General features: G+C 41.3%; 1 protein-coding gene across 5 annotated transcripts in view; it reads left to right on the top strand.

Annotated features, from left to right (window-relative positions):
• Nucleotides 1-24,858, top strand: part of KCNAB1 (potassium voltage-gated channel, shaker-related subfamily, beta member 1) — a 650,886-nt gene that overhangs the window by 401,501 nt on the left and 224,527 nt on the right. The window lies entirely within an intron of this gene.

The following is a 24,858-nucleotide window of genomic DNA, read 5'->3' as shown; positions in this document are numbered from 1 at the left end:
GTGTGGCACTGTTGCATCAGCACTGGACTGCTAATAACCACAAGATCATTAGTTCAAACCCACCAGCTGCTCCTTGGAAACCCTATACAGGGTCATTATGAGTCGGAACTGGCTTGACAGCACTTAACAACAAAACATATTCACATTTACCAGTTCAACTCTAACTGGGTGTCCTGTATTTGATCTGGCCACCTTGGGGCCTGGACAGTATAATGGACAGAAAGCAGTTCCTGTGTCCTGCAATCTTAGCAAGCATATCTATAGGTGCCTAAAGTTGCCTAGTGACCCACCCAAAGTAGGCCAGAATGTCTGAAGATAAAAATCATTCAAACTTTTGCTGCTATTTTGAGGGAGGTTTGCTCTTTGCATTTTTACCTTCATTTGCAAAAAATGTTTGTCTTGGGAAGCAGCAAAGTAGAATGGAAAGGGGACTGCTTAGGAGCCAGTGAGACCTAGGATATCATTCCTGCTCTGTCATTTATTTGCAATGTGACCTAGACTAATTAACTAGTTAACAGATGAGGTAAATATCTGCTGTGCATACCTCCCATGTTGGAGTGAGAATTAAGAAGGGGAGATAAAGCTACTAGCACAGAACCTAGTATAGAAAGCCACTGCTCAGTTTTGCTCCAGTTCCTTTGCACAATTTGCCCCTTAGTAAAGGAAATGTTGGAATTATGTTAGCCACACATCTCTTTGGGGCTAAGCATTAATGTATCTGTTTTCTTTCCATTTTTGTGACTTTAATAATTTTAATGGCTACAATTTATATAAGATAAACTGCACAAATCTCCAATATACAACTTGATACGCTTTTTCATATGTATACACTTGGGTAATCACAAAAAGATCAAGATCTAAAACATTTCCAACTCCCCAGACTGTTCCCTCAGACCTCTTCCCAATTAATGCCTTCTTCCCAGAAGTAACTCCTATTCTGACTTCTATTACTGTATTTTAGTTTTCATTGTTGTTGAAGTTCATGTAAATTGGATCATATAGAATTTATTCTTCTGGGTCTGGTTTCTTTCACACAATAGTCTATGTTTGAAATTCATCCATATTGCTTTGTAAATCACTAGTTAGATCTTGTAATGCCAGTGTGGTGATGCATTGTATGAATACAGCAGTTTATCGATTCTAATGTTAATGGAAATTAGAGCTGTCTCCTGGTTTGGGTTATTATAAATAAAACCACTATGAACTATGGCCATCCTTCCACATATTTTTTTTGTGAGTCTATGTGCTCATTGTTCTTAGATGTATAGAAGTGGAATTCCTGTGTTGGGGTATTTATGTTTTCATGCTTTCCAACCCACAGTGGAAAAAAGGAACATTGCTTGCATTGTAACTTGGCAAATACATATTTTTTTTTTTTAAAGGAAGGATGGAAAAGGTAATTAAGAATGGAACTACTAGCCTAACTTTCACCAAAACTCATCATACATGACGTGTAAGAATCAGTTACCATTGAGTCAATTCCAACTCATGACGCCTGCCTCCATGAGTGTCAGAGTCTAACTATGCTCTATAGGATTTTCAATGGCTGATATTTTGAAAGTGGGTCACCAGGTTTGCTTCCAAGGACTCAAACCTTCAATCTGTCAATCAGCAACCAATTGTGTTAAATATTTCACTCTACAAACAGCCCCCGAATTAGAGGATCGTGCCTCTTTATTACAGTTCAGAAAACAGAATCCATAGAGAATCTTCTGTCTTAACTACTTAGTTATGTATGAGTGATATACTTAATTTAGTTAATGTATAACCAAATGTCATTTAAGAAGAGAAGAAAAATGTCTTTCTTTTTAAATATATTTACATTCAAGCTTTACATTCATTTGTATCATATCAACCTTCGTAACATTTTTATCAATTCTCAAGTTGCCCCAAATGTCACATCACAGAAGATTACCTCTAGGAAATACTAAAGTATTTCACAAACAAGTCAGTTTTTAAAAGTCAAAGATGCACTAAATGTGATTAAAGTTGTTTTCATTTTGGAAAGAAATCAAATACATTGGCTTTTATGCAAAATAAAACATTTTCATAAACAGAAACACATAATGCTTTCAGTTTCAATCCACTTGGGCAGTTTGTGCCTTTTGCTGCAATTAAATCAAGACTCAAATTGTCCTTTGTTATGACAGTAAGTGCCACTGCGTTTTAACACTAGGAGAGAAAAGTCAACATTCAGCTGGGACCACCAGCTGTACTCACTCTCCTCTGATATCAATATTAGACCACATCCATGTGGGCATCCCATTGTTTACGCTACCCAGAAAAGGAAGCTTATGCAGTAAGGTCTAGGAGACAAGGCAAAGCCCACCAAAACAAGAGCTAGTGCAAATAAACCTCCAAGAATATAAGAACACAGTTTAAAACTGCAAAATCAATACCAGGCGCCCTAGAGCTGATTCTGACTCCTGGCAACCCCGAATGCATCAGAGTTGTGCTTCATACAATTTTCAGTGGCTGATTTTCCAGGCGTAGATCACCAAGACTTTCTTCTAAGGTGCCTTTGGGTGGACTCAAACCTTCAACTTTCCAGTTAACAGTCATGTGCTTAACTATTTGCTACCAATAGACCCTATGAAGTATTGTTGTTGTTGTTAAGTGCCGTCGAGTCAGTTCCGACCCATAGCGACCCTGCACAGGGTTTCCGAGGGTGTAAATCCTTATGGGAGTAGAAACCCTCATCTTTCTCCCGCGGAACGGCTGGTAGTTTCGAACCGCTGACCTTAAGGTTCGCAGCCCGATTCGTAACCACTACGCTAATAATCACTTGTAAATTATTGTAAAATATATTAGTCTGTCAGAAAATATTTTTTTTTTTAGAAGTGGAATAATCAGTAATACCAAAAGCCAGGTGCCAAGATGACACAAGTAAGTCCTCAGAGGAAATGTTTGCAATGCCCCAGAACACTGAGAAGGATAAGATTCTGGTATGGCAGTTGTCCCTTCTAAAACCATATAGCAGAAACTATTGTGTTCAGGACTGAATCCAGCCACTGGAAGGGGAGGGAGAAATGATACAAAAGAAGTCCAAGAGTTGGTCTCTGGCCTTTGTCATTGTTGCAGGGTGCCTATGGGTCCATGCCCAACTTATGGCCAATGTATGTGACAGAATAGAATTTCTAGGCTGTAATCCTTAGGGAAGCAGATTTCCAAATCTTTCTCCAATAGAGTCACTGGGCAGGTTAAAACAATCAACCTTTTAATTAGCAGCTAATCTCTTAACTGTTCCACAAGCAGGGCTCCTCCCTGGCCACTATAATTGAGGAATGAAGCCCCCTCTGAGTTGTACTTTCCCCATTTCCCCCCTTTAATAGATTTTTTTGTAATTGGGTACAGAGAAGTATTGCATTGGCAAGCAGCAGGCTTAGGTTCAAATTTCAAACTTGTTACTAGTTCTGTGACCTTGGCTTTGCCAATACTAGTCTTCAATTTTTGTTCTTGTTATGGATTGAATGGTGTCACCCCAAAAAATATGTGTCAACTAAGTAGGCCATGATTCTCAATAATTTCCCATGTGAAAAAGAAACCAGGGAAATTGGGATTTGAATTAACTGCAAAGTTAATCAATTTTAATAAAACCCAGTTAAATCAGCCCTCCTTTTTCCCCCATAGTATTTTGCATATAATAAACACTCTGTACTCTTGATGTGATGTGATAGGATAAGTACTTGACTGCTAACCACAAGGTCAGCAGTTCAAACCTACCAGCTGCTCCTCAGAAGCCGTATGTTATTGTTGTTCTTAAGTGTAATCAAGTCAGTTCCAACCCATAGCGACCCTCTGTAAGATTTCTGAGGAGCAGCTGATGAGTTTGAACCACTGATCTTGTGGTTCAAGCCAACCTTGCAGTCGAGTGCTTATCCTTCAGTGCCATACCAGGTATCCCAGAAGCCCTATACAGAGTTGCTATGGGTCGGAACTGACTGGACAGCACTTAACAACAACATAACATATTGGTGTTGAAGTAAATTACATGGTAAGTCTAATTCTGTATGCAGTATAAGCAAAGCCAATTTTCCTCACAAAAGCTCTCTTAACAACCAGAAGACTCAGAAACAAGAATGCTGAATCCATAAATCTTTGCTCTTTAGAGAATTCTGAAGCTAGTACAAACTGATTTTTTTGTATTAAAGTGTTGATCAAATCTTGTGAGTATTTCATTTTTCTACTCATTAAACAAATTCTCATTGAGCACCTTTCCCAGACAAGGCATGCGGTTAAAAATGAATTCATTGCAGCATTCTTCACTTATTCTCAGACAAGCCAAATACTTAGTTATTTACTATATAGGAGCCCTGGTACGGCGCTGTGGGTTAATGCGCCAAACTTCAAAATCATTTGAACTGCAAGGTTGGCGGCTCAAGCTTACCAGCTGCTCCTCGGAAACCCTATACACAGGGTCGCTATGGGTCAGAACCGACTCAATGGCACTTAACAACAACAACAACAATATGACAAGGAGTTTGCTAGCATAGTGGGTTATGAATTGGGCTGCTAACCACAAGGTCAGCAGTTCTGATCTACCAGTTGCTCCACAGGAGAAAGATGAGGCTTTCTGCTCCTGTGAAGATGTACAGCCTTGGAAACCCAATACAGGGTTGCTATGAGTCAGAACTAACTTGACAGCATTAACCACAAGCACCATGATGTGACAACAGAGTTCCTTTACCACAAACGGCAAAACCCTCAACCACTAGCTGAAAGGTTGATGGTTTGAATCAACCCCAACAGGCCGGACAGTCTGCTTCTGAAAGAAAGGTCACAACTTTGAAAACCATATGGAGCAGTTCTACTTTTCACACAGGGGGTCTCCAAGAGTTGAAACTGGCTGGACAGTAATTAGTTTGTTTTCTATTTTGAGGAGTAGGGAATATCAAGATGAGGCTGGGGAAGAATCTGAGAGTCTGTGAGTGCCATAAGACCTTAAAGTAGCCCTGCATATTACACGCCTTCAGTCATACGTGTTATAACCCTTATGCTACTGAGTGAGGCATGCCTGGTACACAGTGAGTGCTTAATTAAAAACTTGTGGCTTAATGGTGGTGGTTATGTGCTGTGGAGTCAGTTCTGACTCATAGTGACTCTGCATAGGGTTTCTGAAGCTGTAAATCTTTACAGGAGTAGAAAGCCTCATCTTTCTCCCATGGAACAGTGACAGCTGGTGGTTTCAAACTGCTGACCTTGTGATTAGCATCCCGACTGGACTCATAACCATTATGCTACCAGAGCTCCTTTGTGGCTTAATGCATATATGCAAGAGGATAGCATTTGTGTAGATTACAAAGGGCAGCAGCTGATCAGAGGAAACCTTCCTGACTTGGAAAACAGGCAGTGCTGAGCCTCTCAGGACAGATACAAGATTGTTTTTGGCAGCTGAGCAGCTTAAACTGTCTCCTTTCATTATTTCTTCCCAACAGAACAGGGCAAATTCACCATTTTATCTACTGAAAAATAGATTACAGCAGGGTGGAGAGAAAAGCACCACAGAAACCTTGGAAATTTCCTAAGTACCAGTATGAAATCTGAACAAATTTAATTGTCCTTGATGCAGTTGATCCTTAAATGGAGAGTTAAATTTCATTTTTATTTTCAGTAAAGAATGATTTAGGAAGATGTCAGGGAAGTGAAAATTCAAGGCTACTTAGAATTCAAGAGAAAACTGTGTCCTCCCTCCCTTTAAGATAAAAAAAAAGAATGGTGTATTTTAAATGTTTATGTTCTATAAATCCACTATTTTAACATAAGGAAACTATCAAATAGTGTGGTTGTGTGTAAGTGCCATTGAGTCAGTCCCTGTATTGGGTGTCCAAGGATTGGTTGGTGAATTTGAACCGCCAACCTTTCGTTTCAAACTGACTTTTCTATCTAATGCTTTATCCCACAGCGCCACACTAGGACTCCAAATATTGTGATAGTCACAGGATAAGAAAATAATTTTTTGGTAGGAAAAACATACTAGATTTTTAGAGATAAGTTGTGTTGTCAGGTCAGGTGATGAAGATTGTTTCTTTCCATATTTCCTATGTAGCTCTGAGATTATGTTTATGGCCTCTTCAGGAGGAAAGCCATGAATTCTTGAGCTTCTCCTATGAAAACCACACTATGAGAACATTTTTGATACTTAAATGTGCCAGACCAAATGGCCTTTCTGACTCACACTAAAGTACATCTTGAAGAACAAATGTTTAAAAAAATATTAACTTACTTCTGGTAAGAGTCAGAAGAGGGGTCTTAAACGCTCCCACCTGATCCTCACATGCCAATGAAGGGACTGGCTCCCTTGTTGAATCTTTCCTGTGTGGAACTGAAGTGGGCCACTGAAGATCTAGAAGAAAGAAGTTAAGAAGTGCAGGGTTAGAATGGTGAATAATTGTTATCAGGACTGACTGTGAGGGTTGGAAATGTAAAGGTGGATGTTTTGTAGCAAAATGAGGGGAGTGGTTGACTTTGTAGTCCAGGAGCAGAAGTCCCTGGGACCATCTAGGGAGAAGAGTGGAGTGCGGGCCCTTACCCAGAGAAACAGTGATGCCAGAGATGGAGCAGCCAGGGACTCTAGACCCAGAGAGGGAGAGGGGTTGTGTGCTGATGACTAGGGAGCAAGCTTGCAGGGTTGCTTGGTTGGTTGATGATGCACGGAGGGGATTGTAACCTTGACAATGTAACAATATATGATAGGATGAATGTAAAGCTAATGTTCTCCCATGAAACTATCACATAAATCACAATAAAACATTTTTAAAAAGCACAGGGTTAGGAACCAAATGGTCTGGGTTAGATTCTTGGTACTGCCCTCACTAGACAAGTCACCTAATCTCTCTACACTGTAATTTCTTCATTTGTAAAATGGGGTGACAATATAGATCTTGCCTTAGAGAGTTGTTATGAACACTAAATTGGTTACGTCCTGATGTGGTGCTATAGGATAAGCATTCGACTGCTAACTGCAAGGTTGGCGATTGAAACCCACTAGGCATTCCTAGGAAACCCTATATGGGGTCGCTGTGAGTAAGAACCAACTCGATGGCACTTAACAACAACAGATGTCAACCATCCAACAGACAATGACCAGACACCTGCCAATTGTGGGGCCTTAGGAAACTTCATTTAACCTTTCTAGGACTTAGTCTTCTCTGAAAAGGAGGTGGTAGAATGAGTTTATTTTTGAGGAATTTGCTGTGCTTCAACTTTTTGATTCTGTGATTCTGCTGAGAATGTTTTGCCCTAAAGCAGGAAGAGAAACAAAAGGAATGGAGACGATCCAAAAACTAACTCTTCTCTCCTCTCCTGATTTATTTTGGCCATGAATTCCTGAGCTACTCTTATGAGAACCACAGTAGGAGGACCTTTTTAGTTCCCTTGGAAATCTTGATTTTGTCACAGCAGCTTGCACACCACAAATCCTTTTTTAGACGGTATACCAATACTGAGGTTTAATTCCTAGCATTAAATAGTTCCAGCCCAAAGGCCTTATAGGGGGAAACTGCCGCAAAAAAAATATTAGCCTTATGGTCAAGTGAGTGGAGAAGTTACAGGACCTCTGAGTCCCAGCGCCAATGTCCCTTCCCCCTAGATAGAGGCTACCAAGTGTAATGGCTAATGACATTGAGGTCAGTCTCACTGGTAGACATGAGTTCCATGTCCAGCTCTGCCATTTATGGCTCTTTGACCTTGACCAAGTTATTTAATTTTCCTAAGCCTCTCTGTTAAAATGTTAAAAAACAAAGATGTCACTCTGAGGACTAACCCAAGTCATGGTATTTTTAATTGCCTCACCTGCATATGAAAGCTAGACAATTAATAAAGAAGACAAGGGAAGCATCAGTGCATTTGAAGTATTATGTTGGAGAATATTTAAAGTTCCATAGACTGCCAGAAGAACAAACAAATCTGTGTTGGAAAAGTGTAGCCAGAATGCTTTTTAGAAGCTAGGATGGTGAGACTTTGTCTATCAAACTTCAGACATGTTATCAGAAGGGGACCAGTCCCTGGAGAGAGGCATCTTCATGCAGTGGAGGGTTGGTGAAGAAGAGGAAGACCCCCAACAAGATGGATTGACACAGTGACAGCATCAATGGGCTCAAACAACAACAACTGTGAGGATGATGCAATGTCTCTTCCAGTTGTGCATAGGGTTGCTATGCGTCAGAACTGACTTGACCGCACCTAAGAACAACAACTTCAAAAAGTTGTTGTAAAGCTTAGATTTTTACATTTAGGTTAATTGCTTATCATGATTTACTGAGTGTTCAGTAAATATGAATTCTGATTATAGGAGACATAAAGAGGAAAAATGTCAGACCAACACCCTTGCTGTGATGTAAACATGGTCGTGATGGTTGTGGAGTCAGTTCCTACTCATAGCTACCCTGCATAGGTTTTCCAAGGCTGTAAATCTTTACAGGAGCAGAAAGTCTCATCTTTCTCCCACAGAAATGCTGGTAGTTTCGAACTGCTGACCTTGAGTTTAGTAGCCCAACTCGTAACTTCTATGCTACAAGAAATGATATTCACTAAGTTTCCCTCTCTTCTCCCTTTATTGACCATTTCACTGATAAAGTTTAATTTAGATTTGTATTCAGACTAGGTCAGGTAAGGAAAAATAATAAGATCATACATAATGTCTTGCCTTCGAGTCCTAATATGACACCACAGGATAAGCACTTGACCTCAAGGTCAGTTAGAACCACAAGGTCAGTGGTTCAAACTCACCAGTCTCAGGGTTGCTATGAGTCAGAACCAACTCCACAGCACTTAACAACAACAACCTTGCATTAGACCCTCACAGTTTATAAAGCAGTTTTACTTGCATCATCTCCTGTATTTAATAATCCTTCTTTTTATAACTCCCAAAATTCATCCATATGCAGCCTTTCTTGGAAGCCAGGTTATTTGCTTGGTGCTGTTTATTAGGTAAAGGAATTGATACTCTGAATTTAAATGATTTCCCCATGGTCACATGACTGGTGAGGACCAGAGCAAGATTAGAACCTGCTCACTGCCTAGTGGCAGAGACAGGAGAATAACTATATGAATCAAAACAATGCAATAAATGGTAAAATCCTTTTCAAATGAATTATAAGGGGCTGTGGAGTCCCAGAAAATCAAAGCTGTTGCTGTCAAGTTGATTCCAACTCACAGCGGCTCTATAGGACTGAGTAAACTGTCCCATAGGGTTCTAAGGTTGATCTCTTTAGGCAAGTAGATTGCCAGGTCTAAGAGGCAAAAGCAGATCATTGTGTTTGTGTAAGTGGTATACTCACTGTTGTCGTCATTAAGTGTCACGGAGTCGGTTCTGACTCATTGTTACTATTGTTGTTAAGTACCAATTCATAGCGACCCTGTATAGGGTTTCCAAGGAGTGACTGAAGGGTTTAAACTAACCACCCTTTTCGTTAGCAGTCTAGTGTTTATCCTATAGTGCCATACCAGGAGTCTGTGGTAGTTATAGTATACTTGTTGTTGTTAGGTGCCATCGAGTTTGTACCGACTTATAGCGACCCTATGCACAACAGAACAAAACACTGCCTGATCTTGGGCCAACCTCACAATTGTTGCCACGTTTGAGCCCATTGATGCTGCCACTTTGACAATCCATTTTGCTGGGGGTCTTCCTCTTTTTCTCTGACCCTCGACCATACCAAACATAATATCCTTTTCCAGTGACTGGTCCCTCCTGACAGTATGTCCAAAGTATGAGAGATGAAGTTTGGCCATCCTGGCCTCCTAGGAGCACTCTGGCTGCACTTCTTCCAACACAGATCTGTTTGTTCTTTTGGCATCCCATGGCACTTTCAATATTCTCCTCCAACACCATAACTCAAATGCATCAGTTCTTCTACGGTCTTCCTTATTCATTGTCCAGCTTTCGCATGCATATGAGGTTATTGAAAATACCATGGCTTGGGTCAGGTGCACCTTAGTCCTCAAGCTGACATCTTTGCTCTTCAACACTTTAAAAAGGTCTTGTGCAGCAGATTTGCCTAATGCAATACGTCATTTGATTTCTTGACTGTTGCTTCCATGAGTGTTGATAGTTGATCCAAAAAGAATGAAGTCCTTGACAACTTCAATCTTTTCTCTGTTGATAACAATGTTGTTTATTGGTCCAGTGGTGAGGATTTTTGTTTTCTTTACAGTGAAATTCAATCCATACTGAAGGCTGTGCTCTGAGCTTCAAAAAGTTCATGGAAAAACTCCATGTTTCCATAAACTTGTTGAAGTCCCCTTGTATGTATGTGTATGTCCTATATACAGGAAAGATTTCCCAGAAGTTATAATTCTTGAATTGGTGTTTAAAGGATAAGAGACAGCACTTGAAGACAGAGTAGACAGTAGGGATATTATGTGCAAAAGAACCAGATCGTCAAATAATTTTGCCTGTCCCTACAGGAAATTTCCTGTCTTGAGTTCAGCATGTTACATTTTGAAGATTCTTTCAGTCATTCTTTTAGCAGCTCTTTATTGCAGGGCTCTTGGAATTCTGGTACGGTGTTGTAGGATAAGCACTGGACTGCAAGTACAGTTCAAATTCACCAGTCACTCCTTGGAAGCCCTATACAGGGTCACTATGAGTTGGAACTGACGCTTAACACTTAACAACAACAACATTGTGGGACTCTGTGCTAGCTTGGGGTCCCCATAACTTGGTCTGGGTGGTATCCATTGGACATTGGAAATGCCCAGTTGGAATTCAGAAGCTAGCTACATGCAATGTGTAGAGTGGAGTCATGCAATAATAAAAGCCTCTGGAGCAGATGAAATCACACCAGGAGCCCAGTGAGAGAAGGGAGGAGAGCCAAACACAAACCCTGAAGTAGAACATTATGAATGAGACAGAGGATGCAAGTTCACTAAAAATTATTAGTCAAAGGCCAAAGACTGCAGAGAACAATCAGGAAAGAGAAAGTATGAAAAAACAAGACTTAGGTCATCACTATATGAGAGGGCTTCAAAAAGTTAGTGAAAAAATTCCATTATGTTTCAATTCCATTTTTCCTACAAACTTTTTGAAGGCCCCTCATAAACATGCCATGCTGTTGTTAAGTGCTGTCAAGTTGGTTCTGACTCATAGTGACCTTGTATACAGTTTTCAAGGAGTCCTAATATGCCATCGAGGAATTAAAGAAGACAAGAAACATTGATTGACCCTCACACTAGTAAAGTTTAATTTAGTTTTGTGTGCAGAAGAGGCCAGGGAAGTCAAAATAACAATAAAATAATAATACCTTCTGTTTGACTCTCACAATTTATAAAGCAGTTTCGCATGCATTGTTTTCCATATTCAACAATAGGAAAAGGGAAAGACTGCTGGGAGCTTACCTGTGGTTTTAATTAATTCAGTTTTAGTGGTGTATACTGGGGAAACGAGTGAGGCAGTTACTGGTTGAGGAATAATGACATGTAAAGAAAGGAAATAAATCTCCGAGATCAGATGACTTTCAGTAACTTTCTCTAAGAAGAAAATGGGAGAATCTGGGTGTCGCTGAAAGCTTAAGGATTCGCTGAGGAAGAGCTTTCGTACGAGAGTTAAGAGACATAGGATGGTGTCTAGGTAATACAAATAGTTAAACACTCAGCTATTAACCTAAAAACAGATGGTGCAAATCCAACCTTGGTGCCTTGGAAGAAAGATGTGGTGATCTGCTTTCGAAAGGTCACAGCCAGTGAGGCCCTGGGAAGCACACTTGTACACTGCAGAGCATGGGCTGTCAGGAGTCGGGCTGACCTGATGGAAACTGGTAAAACAAGACAGGGGAGAAGAAAGCACTGAAGATCGTAAGAGAGAAGTTAACTGAGTCAGTAACTGAAAACTCTAAGGCTAGATCTAATTCCAAGTGCAGATAAATCAGTGATCTTTCTCCATTTCCCAAATCCGCTTTCCTCTGTTTGGTTTTACTCTCAGGTGTACAGACTCTCAGGATGTGTTATCTCTCCCTAATGATTTAAGTAAAGTTCTTGGAGCTAAGTCTCTTTAACTAAATTAGGTCACATACCCATTTACGACCCATGATTCCAGCTAAAGAGAAAGAAAAACTGATTGGCTGGCACTGGCCACATGCCCATCTCCTGAGTTAGAAGTGTTCTCCTAAACTGAGAATAAGGAAGCTTTCAAGGAAAAAGAAGTAGTGCAAGATACTGGGTCAGCACAACGAACAGATGGTTAGCGGACACTAAGGGAGTTTAGGCTAGTGGCCTGTTTCATGGAATAGCAGTCGAGATGGTACAACAATAGCTTTATGGATAAGAATCAGCGTAAAGTCAATTCCCAGAAGGCAGAGTTCAAGTACACCCCCACTTTTCCACTTCTATATAATTTCTGACAGCAGCCCACATGGCACTCGATCTCTGTCCCTAGCCATCAGGGGCTAGGTCAGACCTTCTAGGTTAGGAGGACACCATCCTTAAGTTTGTTAATTCACTGTAATGGCACACAGAACTCACAGAAGGTATTATACGTACAACTACCTGATTTATTTGGCACTTAACAACAACAACAACCTGATTTATTATAGGGCGGTGCTTGTGTGTCGTTGAGTCTGTTCTGATTCAAAGCAAGCCTGTATAGGGTTTCCAAGACTGTAAATCTTTACAGATGAAGAAAGCCTCATTTTTCTCCCTTGGGGTGATTGGTAAATTAGAACTGCTGGCCTTGTGGTTTGCAGCTCAGCTCATAATCCACTATGCTACCAGGACTTTTTATTATAGTTGTAGTTAAGTGCTGTTGAGTTGGTTCCTACTTTTAGAGAACCTGTAGAGGGTTTCCAAAGAGCACTGGTGGGTTTGAACAAGTGGCTTTGTGGTTCAAACAGACCTTATGGTCCAGCGCATTATCCTGCAGTGCCATACCAGAACTCCTTTATTATAGTAAACTGATTTAAGTCAGGATCATCATAGAGCAGAAATGCACAGACGAGATCTGGGAAGGTTCACAAATAGGAGCTTTCCTGTCTCAGAGAGCTCTCTGAGTCTTTGTGCTCTCAAATTTTATTGGCTAGTCCTGTTGTGGTGGTGGTGTGTGGCGGAGTTGGTTCTGACTCATAGCAAACCTGTATAGGGTTTCTAAGGAGTACATACATCTTTACCAGAGCAGAAAGCCTCATCTTTCTCCCACAGAACAGATGATAGTTTCGAACTGCTGCCCTTGAGGTTAACAATCCGACTTATAACCACTATCAGAGCCCGTTGTTGTTGTTGTTTAGTGCCGTCGAGTCTGTTCCGACCCTGTACAGGGTTTCCGAGGCTGTAAATCTTTACGGGAGCAGAACGCCTCATCTTTCTCCCACGGAGCGGCTGGTAGTTTCGAACTGTTGGCCTTAAGGTTCACAGCCCGATTCGTAACCACTACGCTACCAGAGCCCGTAGGACCCTTCAATATTTCAAGAGGAGGCCTGAATTTTATCTTCTGTTCCCTCAGCTAGAGAAATGCTGAGTGTGCTCTTCCCTTTTGGTTTTTAAACTCCAGGTGTTTGCACATTTCATTAAAATATTTGACTTTGTTTTCTTGTACTGACCTTTGAAATTTTCTGTTCAGCTCTTGTACCTCCTCATTTCTTCCATTTGTTTTAGCATCCCTACACTGGAAAAAAAATCTGAGTCTCTTTTGACATTCATTTTGGTCTTTTCCTTCTTTCTTGTCTTTTTAATGACCTTTGCTTTCCTTTGTATGATGTTCTTGATGTCATCCCATAACTCTTCTGATCTTTGGTCTTCAATGTCTAATTAATCAAATCTCTCCTTTAGACGACCTTGAAATTGAGGTGAGATATAGTCCCATCAAGTCAGGTTCCAACCCATAGTGACCCTGTATAGTGTTTCCAAGGAGCAGCTGGGGAACTTGAACTGCAGGCCTCTCAATTCAAAGTGGACTTTGCAGTCCAGCGCATTCATCAACAGCACCACACCAGGACTCCACACCACCACCAACAACAACATATTCAAGGTCATCTTTTGGCTCTCATGGACTTGTTTGAATTTTCTTCAGCTTCAGCCTTATTTTGTATATATGCAATTGTTGGTCTGTTTTACAATCTGCCCCTGGCCTTGTTTGGGCTGATAATATGGAGCTTTTCCACTCTCTTTCCACAAAAATAGTCAGTTTGATTTTTGTGTATTCCACCTGGTGAGGTCCATGTGTATAGTCATCCTTTAAGCTGTTTAAAAAAGGTATTTACAATGAAGAAGTCATTGACCTTACACAATGCTGTCTATCATGTGATCTCCAGCATCAGGTCTATCACCAAGGCCATATTTTCCAGGTGCTAATCAGTCCTTCCTCTGGGTGCATAATGGTTACGAATCGGGCTGTGAATCTCACGGTCAGCAGTTCAAAACTACCAGCTGTTCCGTGGGAGAAAGAGGAGCCTTTCTGCTCCCATAAAGATTTACAGCCTCGGAAACCCTTGACAGGGTCGCTATGTGTCGGAACCGACTCCACAGCCCATAACAACAACAACAACAAATCCTTCCTCTTTGTTTCCAACCTTTGCATTCCAATCACCAGTAGTTATCAATGCGTCTTGATTGCATATTTGATCAATTTCAGACTGAAGAAGTTGGCAGAATTCTTCAAATTCATTATCACTGACTTTTGTGGCTAGTGCATAAATTTGAATAATTACTATTAACTGATTTTCCTTGTAAGCGTATGGATTATTATCCTATCACAGACAGCGTTGTATTTCAACAGATCTGTATATGTTCATTTTTATGATGAATGCGACACCATCCTTCTTCAATTTGTCGTTTCCAGCATAGTAAGCCATGTGGTCATCAGATTCAAAATGGCCAATACCAGTCCATTTCAGTTCACTAATACCTAGGATATGGATGTCTATACATTACACTTGATTTTTGACAACTTCAATCTTCCTGGATTCATACTTTGTACATTCCATGTTCTGATTATTAATTGATGTTTACAGCTGTTTCTCTTCATTTTTTAGTTGTGCCCCATCAGCAAACGATGGTCCCAAAGGCTGTACTCCATTCATGTCGACTCTACTTTGAGGGGGCAGCTGCATAATAGGCTAAATCATGTCTTCTAAAGCTAGTTGAAAGGAGTCCTGGTAGCCTAATGTGTTAAACATTGGCTGTTAACTGCAAGGTCAGTGTTCAGACCCACCAGCAGCTTTGAGGGAGAACAATGAAGCTATCTGCTCCCACAAACATTTAATCTCAGAAAAAGCATTCGCTATGACTCAGAATCAACTTGATGGCAGTGGGTAAAGCTAGTTAATATCAGCCTCCCAGGTGAGGCTTTCCAGATCTGGCAAGTCTCCACTTACCAGCACAGATCCTCGGATGTTGTGTAGAAGTCCTAGACCAAGATACCCCAATTATTTCCAAGGGTTATCTCTCTGAACCCAAGGGCAAAGGCTACTTTACTTGGAGGAAATGTAGGTCCTTTACCCCAGAGGTAGACTTGAAGCAGCCTCTGCAGATCCCATTACTGACTCTTCTCCCAGTCCCCACCCCCACCGGACTCCCTTTTTCTCATTGTCTCCCAAGTGAAATGAGGGGAAATTATAGTTGGCAAGGTGACTCAACGCAAAGAATTGCCTATCATAACATGGGAAGAAACACCATGCAAGAGTTTAAATATCTGCACAATTTATCCAAAAGAAGAGCAAAGAAAACTTAAGTCATGTGAGCCTGGGGAAATGGCTTTTTGAGTTCATTGCTTTTGGAAATAAAGGTCCAGCAAAGATTCCAGAAGAACAAGCTCAGCGTATGGAAAGTGCTGAGAAAAGCTGGTTTATTCTCAGTGTCCTTCCCTATTTTTATAACTTACCTTCTTCAGACAGAAATGGTTGGTCCCAACAGTGTTGCATGGAGACTGTCAGTATAAGTATTCATGGAACATCTCCAAGGAGGTGTGCGGAAGGTGCTGCGAGTGTGAGGAACCAGCCCACCTGATTTTCCGAGCAGGATGATGAATGTGTGTAGACATGCAACAGAGGCTTTATCATCAAAACACATTGCAGGAATGAAAAAGTAAACAAAGCTGATAGTCGGGAAAATGGATTTACTGTAATCAGGTTGTGGAAGCAGACCCAGGAGAGAAGTAAAGGCTACAAATTTAGCTCTTCGGAATCTTAATGCCCCAGAGTTTAGAAGTGAAGATTGTTTGTGTTTGAATCTGTAAACTGGGGCATCTCCATAGTCCTAGAACAAAGGACTGAAGACTGGAAGGCACTGTTGTGAGGAACCTCAAGTCCACAAAAAATGAAGGCAGACACCTCCAACCCAGATCGTGGGTGCCCCCCCCCCCACCTCAGTCACCATAGTGTTTTGCTCCTTGAATTTGACACTGAATTAGAAGTCCTAGTGTCGCACTACAGGATAATGTGTTGGACTGTAAGGTCAGTTTGAACCTTTAGGTCAACGATTCAAACCCACCAGCCACTCCTCAGAGATCCTATCCAGGGTTGGAACAGGCTTGACAGCACTTAACAAGAACAACAACATGCTTCAGATGTTTCTGGAAAACATGCTCCTTCTGGTAGGTCTATTTCCTCTCATCCCCTCTGGCCTACTTAAGCCACCTCCTGCTCTGAAGTCTGTGGACACCATTTCTTCAACAATTACAATGGGTCATCTTCACTATTTTCCTTTACATGTGAATCATCCTATCTCCCCAGTGGAGCCATAGAGCCTGTCTTAGTGCTGCTGGAACAGAAATACTGAAAGTGAATGGCTTTTAAGAACAGAAATGTATTGTGTCATAGTTTGGGAGGCTAGGAGTCCAAATTTGGGGTATTGGCAGGGCTCTGTGCTGGTCACTCTAGGAAAAGACCATTCCTGTCTCTCTGCATCTGCTTTCATATTTTATAAGTTACTACTCAAAAGAGATGAGATTTAGACCCAGGCTACTTGGGTGTAATCTTATTAACACAACAAAAGAAAAATCCTATTCTTAAGCAGCAATACACACAGGTACAGGGTAAAAGGACTTCAACATTTATTTTAAGGGGTGGCCAGGGAAGACAGTTCAATCCATAGCAGAGACCTAGTAGGTTGGGTCCTTGACTGGTTTACTTTGAGTCTCTAGAACCCTTTACCATGTCTGCACATAGTTGATGTGAAAAGCATGTTTATTGGTTGGTGTCTCCTTTGGGTTAAGGTGGTTCCAGGATCCAGGTGAGCTAAGAATCAAACCAGCCTCAGCAGAAGCCAGGGATAGAGGATCAACAACAGAGGAAAGAGGGCTTAGGAGTGAGAAAATAGGATATCCCCACCACCACCACCACAAGCTATAAGAGCCATCTGGGGAAGACTGCCTCTTTGACAGTGTTTGCTATCAATCCCCAGAGCTATGGGATCTTCTGCCTGTAGGGATCACACTTCCTGTGGGTACCAGCCAACCTTTCACTAGGAAGAGTTTGAAGGGAATTTGCTGCTTGGTTGTTGTAACTCCTCTGGGAAGTACTCTGCATGCACATTTCAGTGGCAGGACTATGAAGGCAGCTGAAAATTTTGCTGAGAAGAGGCGGAGTCCCTGTGTTCTGAGCTTGGCTCTAGAGCCCCCTTCCCTGTCATTTCTGTGAGTTGCTCCATAGTCATTCATAGCCTTTGGCAAATATTTATTGAGCTTCTATTGCATCTGTCAAGGAGCCCTGATAGCATCCCGGGTTAGGAGTTGGGCTGCTAAGCACAAGTTCAGCAGTTTGAATCTACCAGCCACTCACAGGAAAAGGATGATGCTTTCTACTCCCATAAAGATTTATAGCCTCAGAAATCCTATATATGGTCACTATAACTCAGAACCGACTCATCGACACACAATCACCACAAACACCACTAGAGTTGTCAGCTGTGTTTCACGTACTGGGGATATGTTGTTAGATGCCATTGAGTTGGCACCAACTCATAGTGACCTTATGCACAACAGAACAATACACTGCCCGGTCCTGTGCTAGTCTCATAATTGTTGCTAAACCTGCCACCATTGTGCCAATATATCTCATTGAGGGTCTTCCTCTTTTTCTCTGGCCCTCCACTTTACCAATTGTGATAACCTTCTCCAGGGACTGGTCCCACCTGATAATATGCCTGAAGTATGAGAGATAAAGTCTGGTCATCCTGGGGATACAGCAATAAACATATCCAATGAATATTCCTGCCTTTGTGGAGCTTATATTTTAGTTGAGGGAAAAATAAATCTGATAAGAAAATGTATACTGTTAGATGGTGGCAAATACAACACGTAAAAGTGAAAGAAGAAAGCTGGATGGGGTGTTGGTATGGGAGCTGTGCTTTAAAATAGGGGGTCAGAGAAGGCATTCTTGGGAAGGTAAGGAGATGAGCCATGCAACAATCTGGAGAATTGTCCAGTAGAAGGTACCTCTGTGATAGTGCTCAGAGGCTGCAGTGTGCCCAAGACGTAAAGAAAAGCAAAGAAGTCAGTGTGATAACCACAGAGTGAATAAGACAAAGGATAGCAGAGGTGGTCAGGGAAGCTAGCAAGGTTCTGGGGAGCCTCCGAGGCTTTTGAATGGAAGAAGAAGGAAATTCTCGGGAGGATTTTGACTAGAGCCACAATCATCTCTGTACAAGTAGAGTGGAACATGAATAGGGTGGAAAATTAAGGAGACTATTATAAGACTACTGTGATAATCTACTAGAGAGGTGGTGGCAACGGAGGTGATCAGCAATGATTTTGCTCCAAGTATATGCATATTTTGAAGGTGGAGACGACACGCTTTACTTGAATCCTGATCAAAGGAGAAAAATGCAGGACAGAATTTCAAACGATCAGACTTTCTGGAGCCATGGAGGCTGAATGAACCTCCAAAACTGTTGCGCTGAGATCATCTTTAAACCTTCAACCAAAAATATCTCCTGAATCACCTTAAAACTGAATCATAATTTTGCTTAGCTAATAAAAATTGTCTACTTTAAGTGTATGCTCTTTTATAAGCTATTTATATGTTTATTATGAGATCAAGTTGACAACAGCAACTTGAAAGATTAGATAGAAACCTTAGGAAACAGAGCATTTATGGTAATGAGGAAGAAACAATTAGGAAAAGGAAGGTGAAAATAGACCAACTTGAAGTCTGTAATCAATGTCACTAATTGTACATGCACAAATTATCGCATTGGTAAATGTATTGTTGTATATAGTCTCGTAACAGCAAAATAAGTAAAATTTAGAGAAAAAAAGAAATATTCATGCAATATCAAATAGGATTAAGACATTATGCAAGGTGTAGGAGTGCTGAGGAGTGCTGGTATGGCACTGTGGATAAAGCACTGGACTACAACGTCAGTTTGAACCATTAAGGTTGGTGCTTCAAACTCAACAGCTGCTCATTGGAAACCCTCTACAGGGTCACTATGAGTTGGAACCGACTCCACAGCACTTAACAACAACAGCAAAGGAATACTGGTGTGGTGCTGTAGGATAAACGCTGGACTACGAACCACAAGGTTGATGGTTTGAAACCTACCAGCTGCTCCTTGGAAACCCTGTACAGTGTCACTATGAGTCAGAATTGACTCAACAACAACAAGGAATACAAGCACTTAAAACAATTCTGGTCCCTGGAAACATAGGCCTTCAAGTGAACGGAGGAGGTGAAAGCAATCAATCTTAGAGGAGAGCCACAGAGAAAGAGCTATTGGATCTCAGAGGAGAAGAGTATCAGTGCTGGGAATTTATAGGTGGTGATGTCTGACCTGGTTGGTTAGAGAATAAAAATTTTAACAAAAGAGGGAATAGTGTTTTAGGCTGAGGAAACAGCATGAGATCTACCAAAGCGCCTGGTGGTTTTGTAAACAGCTCTGGGAACTACTACTGAGGTATACTTGGTGCCGTAGGAGATAGACCAGGACTTTGTAATGGAGGAGTGACACCTCCAGTGTACCAGTGACCAGGAACACCCACTGATTCACCAAAGCTGTGATCCCATTCTCCCATTTATTACATGGGTGATCTCCAAGGAGACATATAGGCAGCAAGAGGTTCATTGCCATTTCTCCAACAGAATTTTCTTCAACCCAGTATTGCATTTCCAAAGAGTGACTGGGGAGTTTGAACCACAGACTTTGTGGTTCAAACTGACCTTGCAGTCCTGCACTTATCCTACAGTGCCACACCAGGACTCCTAGGCATTCCTTAGTTTCTTGGCTTATAGATGCTCCTCAGATGACGTCTGTCTTCTTCTATGTGTGTCTCTGTGTCTTCTGGTATTTTTATAACTCAGAAGTGATTAGGTTTAGGATCCAATTTATACTGGTATGGCCTCATTAACATAACAGAAAGCCTCTATTTCCAAACAGAAATATATCCCCAAAGGTTAGGAATTCAACACATATTCTGAGGGACCCAAATCAATTCATAATACTGCTTATTCCAAAGTTCTATATGGTTGTTTATTTTAATATAAATTTCTAGGCTCCTTTCAGGTCTGCTGAATTAGAATCTCCAGAAGCAGAGTCCAGAGAGCTGTATTTATAGGATTCTAGTAGTACTCATTGATGCGACTCCCCAGATATTATCTGTGCCATCTGTTTCTGGGAGCCTGGCAAGGTTATACATTTTAACCCCCTTGCAATTGAGTGGGGCCAGGAGACTCATTCTGGCCAGTGATCTGTGACTGGAAGGGACCCATGACTCTTCTTGGCTGGAGCTTTAGTTGCCAGAGTAAGACTGCTCAGCATTATCTGTTCTCTCTGCCTCTGGGAGATCCCTGAGTGCTTTAATGAGCAGAACACCCTGCCTACCTGAGATGGACAAGAACATGAGTCAAAAATAACTTTTGTTGTTACAGGCCACTGAGATGTGGAGGATGTTTGTTATCACAGCATAAACCTGTTTATGTTGTTGTTGTAGTTAAGTGCCGTTGAATCAGTTTGAAAACTATAAAGTGTTTCTGAGGAATGGCTTGTGAATGGCCTTGCGGGCCAGTGTTTATTCCTACAACATCACACCAAGACTCCTTTATAATGACTGACACCAATCCTCTGGAGACTCTTGTGCAGCCCAGCTGACACTAGGTAGGCCTTGGAGAACCTCTGGCTAGATGATATCTCTGATATCTTCCAAATCTTTGATTCTGTGAAAATACAGTAAGCAGATTATCAGCTGTTCAGCTCTCATAGTGTACAAACTGGCCGTCTTTGGTCTTTGCAAGAGTTATTCTGGCAGAATAGGAAATCAAAAGAGATTAGATTGGTAGGGGTGGGTGTGAGGAGAAGGCGTGTGGAAGAGCTCTCAGGAGGAACTCAGAGAGAGAACATGTATAGGTGGGAACATGTAGCAGGCGCATTCCTAAGACTGACCTCACCGCTGGCCTTGGATCCCTACCCTTAACATTTCAGCTTTCTCTGGCACTAGAATTCTTATGCGTTGTTGGATCTAGTTGATTTCGACTAATAGTGATGCATGTAACAGACCAGAACTGCTCCGTAGAGTTTCCTAAACTGTCATCTTTATGGGCTCAGATTGCCAGGTCCTTGTCCTGAGGAGCTGCTGTGTGGGCTCAATGGAATATTTTCTAAAGCAGATCTGCCAACTTTTGGGTTAGCAGCCAAACACTCAGCTGATGCACTATTAGGACTCCTTGAATTTTGTATGCATGGATGTATAATCTGCATTGAGGGTTTTCATTGTAAATCAAGATAATCCCTTAAATTTCTGCTGCTTAGAAACTTTTTTGTCAAGAGGTCAACAATGACTCTAAAGCAAAGATGGGAAGACAAAGTGGGACAGGGAAACTAGAGTACTAGAAACAAAACAACCAGAATTCAATTAATGAGAGTATTGACACATTGTGAAAGATATAACTAATGTCGCTGAATAACTTGTGTGAACCACCTTCCCCCAAAAAACAAATGAACAAATTCACTGCTTTGGAACCCAAAACACAATTAAATAACATTTTTTAAAAAGAAACTCTTGGGAGTTTGGGGTTTAACTTTCTTAGCACCAAACTTTTAGGTTTGCCCAGAGCATCCCATTTCAGCACAATCAGTACTAGGAAACCCTCAGCCCGGGACACACAGGAACAGTTGGTCACCCTGTGGAAACTTTGTTTCTTTCCAGTAACATCACTGTAAGGACAAACTCATCCCAACCCACCCTATACCCTCCAATAATTGACAGAGTTACATTTCATCCTCTTTCATCCTCATTTAACTCAAATCAGAAAAAGAAAAAAACCCTCAACAGTTTCTATGCTTCAGAAAGAGGCTTACAGATTTCAACATGCCAGCCAAAAAGACATTTTTTTTTTCCCTCAGCTCAAGTCCTCTGCCAACTTGATAGGCAACAGCAGAGACAGGTGGTTTCCAGCAGTGTTTTTCACCCCTGAGCTGGTTTTGAACCTCGCAGCTCTGCCACTTGGCGGGATACAGATTTCCAGACGTTGGCAGGATGCTACAGTCTGTCACCAGCAGGGCCGCTTTGAATTTTCCTGTTCTGACAGCTAGACAAGATGTCTTTTAAAGGGTGTTTAGTGCTTAGTTTGTTTTCAAGATAGACACGCTCTAGAAGATTTTCTTTGGAAAATATTACATGTTGGAGACTGTTCTACATCCTACTTAAAGAGTCTGCTTTAAGGGCTACACAGTTAGACACTTTTTGTCCTGCAATTTAAATGAATTCATTAACCTTTGATGAACATGGGTGCTGAAGAACTTGATGGAAGCTTGCTGGGAAATGGCTAATACCATGAGTGGTTAATGCTGATACAAATTTGTTTTACTTCTCAGTTTAGCGTAGTGGTTACGAATCGGGCTGCTAACCTCAAGGTCGGTAGTTCGAAACTACCAGCTGTTCCGTGGGAGAAAGATGAGGCTTTCTGCTCCCGTAAAGATTTACAGCCTCGGAAACCCTGTACAGGGTCACTATGAGTCGGAACCAACTCCATGGCACTTAACAACAACAACAAATTACAAAGTAATTACGAAGATTATGCTTAATTTAAGAAAATACCTCTGAAGAGAGCTATTTGCCTGGATGTCCTTCTGTTCATCAGCCTGGCAAGAAAGAGACTTGGTAGAAAGCCAGATTCCTCCACCAACTGCTCCCACCACCCACCCCCAGCTTTATCTTCCTCCTCCATCTTTCAATTCACAAAAGGTACCAGGTCCCAGAACCAAAGATGGTTGTAGAAACAATTTTCTCTTGGAGCACTGCACAAAAGGAAAATAGAATGAGCTGGGGAAAATATACTTCAGGGAGACAGAATTGGAAAGAAAAGAGAAAATGAAATACCATAGGGAATGAGAGGGAAGGAAGGAAGAATAGTGAGGGCATTTCTAGAGGCAGAGCTGACCCAAGTCACAGGGTGCCAGGGGGCATATTTTCAGAAATATTAGGACATACTTCATGTTTCATATATTCACTCTGACCCAGGAACCACAATACCAGCTTCTTCTTTTAAATTATGTTCAGGTTTCCTCAGAAAACATCCATTATATTGAAAATTCCGTTTAAACTGAGTAAGATAGAACTGTGAATGGATTCATCCAATTTATTCATCCAGAATAACATATCAGATTTTATTCTGCTAACAGTAGAGCTCAGTAGGCTCCCCTGTTTGCAGTGTATAACTGTTCCACACAGAAGCAGTCAGAAGCAGACCAATAGGCTTGTCTTCAGAGCTGCCTCTGGGTAGATTCGAATCACCAACCTTTCAGCTTGTGGTCCTCAAGGTTAACTAACAGCAACAAGCCGTAGAGCATAAGTGCTTGAAGGGGTCGGGGCACCTAGAGAATGAAAAGGTTTAAGAAGAAATGTAAAGTACAGAAAACATTACTTTGTCCTGCCCTAACACTTTTCCTGTGGGAAGGAAGAGAAAACAAGAAAGCCTATAATTGTTTGAATTGGGTTTTTCTCCTATCCTGGCTCCTCGTGAATTTAATCTTAGTAGATATAGTCTAGTAGATCTTGCCTTAATGTTTTTAATCTCTATAAATCATTGACTTTTTCTGCGTACTCCAAAGTACCAGTCAGTCTTCCCTCAAGGCTTTCTAAGTCATAGGGTTTGAGGGAGGAACTGATGTTTGAGAATTAGGTGCCTGAAGACAGCTCAGTGCCTGGAATGATGAGAATGGTGGTATCTGGGAAATCTTGTCTGACTTCTGCTAGTCACATCAATCACCACCTCTTGGACCTCTACTCATCTCTAAGATGCCTGGTTGGACCAAATGACCTCTAGTGCCTTCAATCTCTTAAAGTCTAAAACAAAACAAAACAAAACCCACAGCTGTCAAGTCGATTCTGACTCATAGTGACCCTCCAAGGGAGAGTAGAATGCTCCGTAGTGTTTCCAAGGAGGCAAGTCTTTACAGAAACAGACTGCCATGTATTTCCGCTGTGGAGCAGTTGGTGGGTTCAGTTAGTAGACCAACACTTAACCCACTGTACCACCAGAGCTCCTTCTTCTTAAAATCTATTAGTTTAGAAAAAAGGAGTTAACAGAGGAACAACCTTGAGTTCCTTTAGAAAAAAGGAGGATGTGGTTGGATGGAGGTAAAAGAAAAGCTTACAACTTGAAGTGATAGATACAGCCTAACAGAAAAATGAAGGCTTCCTGGTGGTATAGTGGTCCATTAGTAAGTGCTCATCTGCTAACCAGACAGGCTTTATGAGCTGGAATCAACTTAAAAGCCACTGGTAAGAACAGAAAATGAAGATGAATTTTTGTAATCACTTAAATTATAAAAGATAATAAAATCAACTGATAGTTTTTAGAATGTTAGAATCTTCCTAAAGTTTATTCATTTTCATAAGTAATTGATTAGCTATAATGACTAGCTGTGGGGCTGTAGGATAAGCAATGGACGACTAACTGCAAGGTCTGAGGTTCAAACCCACCAGCCTCTCTGTGG

This window comes from Chrysochloris asiatica, unplaced genomic scaffold (assembly GCF_000296735.1).
Source record: "Chrysochloris asiatica unplaced genomic scaffold, ChrAsi1.0 scaffold00113, whole genome shotgun sequence".
Taxonomy (NCBI): Eukaryota; Metazoa; Chordata; class Mammalia; order Afrosoricida; family Chrysochloridae; genus Chrysochloris; species Chrysochloris asiatica.
Note: the sequence above shows the minus strand (reverse complement) of the source record. Positions and strands in the feature narration are given on the sequence as shown.